Below are 2487 nucleotides of genomic sequence, written 5' to 3'. Positions count from 1 at the left end.
AATGTTCATATCTTAGTACATTACATCTTTCAGTGACTGATCATTAAAATTCAAATGTATTAAATTGAACTGAAATCACCAGTTATCAGATGATGCTAATAAATGTGAGATCATGTTTGTACACAGAAGGCTTTTCTTAAATAATTTAATTCAAAAAAATTTAAGTTATAAAAAGTGATATTAGTAAGCTCATAAAGATGATCATTCATTCACTCATTTTACACTTATTTAGCATTTATTGCATGTCAGATCTTGCAAACACAGACCTTATTTCGTATTACTGTGTGTCAGATTATACAAAAACAAATAACTGTCCTTTTATTCAGTGTTAGAATAATTAAATAGTAAAATAAAACTTTAAATAGAGGACAACAGAAGTTTGAGGAAAGTTAAAGGTGAGAGTACAACATGGAGAACAATTTATAACATTGAAATTACTTTCTGTAAGTAGTGTGGCTTTGAAAGAAATAATTGTCACCATGGAACAAAGAGGGAAGGACATTTCAAGAAGAAAACTTCAACGTAGATAAAGGTAAAGGTAGTCAAATATTTAGTGATAGAAGGAAATTTAACTTTGGGTGGTGAGCACACAATGCTATATACATATGATATATTATTGAATTATACATTCAAAACATAATTTTATTAACTAATAATTGCCCCAATAAATTTAATTAAAAAATAAAGTAAAAGAATGATAAAAAAGAAATGCAAAAAAGGAAGAAAACATCAAATAGTTTGTTACAACAGGAGGAGCTACTATAAGAATAGAGCAAGAAGAGCTGTGAAAATTGATAAGGTTAATAAAACAAGACAATTTACGGCCATGCTACCCTGAATAAGCCTGATCCTGTCTGATCTCGGAAGCTAGGCAGGGTAGGGCCTGGTTAGTACTTCGATGAGAAACCACCTAGGAAGATCGGGTGCTGTAGGCTTAAAAAATAAAAAAATAGGGAATTGTAAGCTTACAAGGTCCTTGCAATCTGTGAGGTCAACTAAGGTTTGCCTTGCCTAAAAAACTAATAATAATACAATAAACTAACTAACTAACTAACTAAATAAATAAATAAATAAATACTAAAACAAGGCAAGCTTAGGTCATAAAAATATGTTTGGACTTCATTCCACCTACATTGTCAAAATATCTTTTTTTTTTTTAAATTTCAGTGACAGTTAACAAAATCTAGTAAGTTTCAAGTGTACAAATCAACAATAAGCCATATATATATACATTGCATTGTATGTTCACCACCCATATTAGATTTCTTTTCACCATTACTTATTTGACCTCTTTTGCTCCATCTATCTACCCCTTCCCCAATATCTTTTTTATTATTATTCTATGTTACGGAAGGATAGTCTCTTTGTCTATCTCTGTCTCTGCTAATGTCTATCTCCATATTTATTTGGTAACAACTTTATTGAGATATATTTCATAAACCACTGCACAATTCATCTCCGTAAAGTGCATTAATTCAATGTTTTTAAATATATTCCGAAAGTTCTGCTAACATCATGATGATCAATTTTAGAACATTTCATCAATCCACAAAAGAAAAGCTAAACAGTCTAGAATCATTCCTATTTCTCCCTAAACTCACCAACCCTTATTTTTATTGCTAATTTAATCATTTAGTTTGCCTAGGTCTATATTTTGTTACATCTGAGTTAGTTTCTATCATTCTAGGAATATGTGTATTTTATCTAATATAGAATTTTAATATTATTTGTACATACTCTTTTATTAAAATCATATTTCTTCACTAAGATAAGTAAAAATGTCCCTTTTTTAATTTCCAATTTTTGTTTTTTCAGTCTTCTGGTTTTTTTTTTTTTTTTGGCCAGTTTAGCTAAAGTTTTATCAATTTTATTTTTCTTTTCACAGTCCAAATTTTGATTCAATTGATTCTTACCTTGCTTTTCTAGTTTTTATTTTTGTTAATTTTCACTCTAATATTTATTATTTCTTACCTTATACTTGTTTTAAGTTTAGTGTTAGTTTTTCTTTTTAGTGGCTTAAGGTGGAAAGTTCAGCTACCAAGATTTTTTTATTATTAATACAAAATATACATTTCTCAGTAAGAAATGCCTGTTTTATTTCAAAGTTTTATCTGCCAGGCTTATTAAACAAATAGTATTTTCTAATTTTCTTCATTTCTTGATTTGTTATTTACAAATGGATATTTTTTTATGGCGACATTGGTTAATGAGATCCAATAACCTTCATCTGTACATTTAAACAGTAAGGCATATATACATATATATGTGTGTATATATGTGTGTGTGTGTATATATACATATATATATACATATATATATACACATACACTGTGCGTTCACGTCTCATATTTAGATTTCTTTGTATCACCACATATTTAACCCTTTTACCTCATTTACTTCCCTCCTCCCCACATCTCCTGTCCTCTGGTAACCACTAGTTTGTAATCCATGTCCCTGAGTCTCTGTTTGTTTGTCCTGTTCATTTGT

The 2487-nt window shown here is 28.9% G+C and overlaps 1 pseudogene; it reads left to right on the top strand.

Annotated features, from left to right (window-relative positions):
- Window positions 1-816: 816 nt before the first annotated feature.
- LOC118613976 lies at window positions 817-935 on the top strand (annotated as a pseudogene).
- Window positions 936-2487: the final 1552 nt, after the last annotated feature.

Source organism: Rousettus aegyptiacus, unplaced genomic scaffold, assembly GCF_014176215.1.
Source record: "Rousettus aegyptiacus isolate mRouAeg1 unplaced genomic scaffold, mRouAeg1.p scaffold_m13_p_2, whole genome shotgun sequence".
Classification (NCBI taxonomy): Eukaryota; Metazoa; Chordata; class Mammalia; order Chiroptera; family Pteropodidae; genus Rousettus; species Rousettus aegyptiacus.
Note: the sequence above shows the minus strand (reverse complement) of the source record. Positions and strands in the feature narration are given on the sequence as shown.